Below are 233 nucleotides of genomic sequence, written 5' to 3' on the forward strand. Positions count from 1 at the left end.
CCTGCGCCTTTTTGCGAGAGAGAGTCGTATTGTAAACCGTAACTGAACACACTTTCAATAAATTTGAAAATAATTGATCATGTATACCAGAAAAACGGAGGGCAAAACAAACTCCCATAGCACTGTGTAGGTATGTAAACAGTGCCGGTCAGAAGCATCTCCTGACATATACACATGTGGACTGCTAGAACGCTGCGTAAAAGAAGATAAAACTATATATTTTATTTAAAAAA

The sequence above is a fragment of the Eleutherodactylus coqui genome, chromosome 12 (genome assembly GCF_035609145.1).
Source record: "Eleutherodactylus coqui strain aEleCoq1 chromosome 12, aEleCoq1.hap1, whole genome shotgun sequence".
NCBI lineage: Eukaryota > Metazoa > Chordata > Amphibia > Anura > Eleutherodactylidae > Eleutherodactylus > Eleutherodactylus coqui.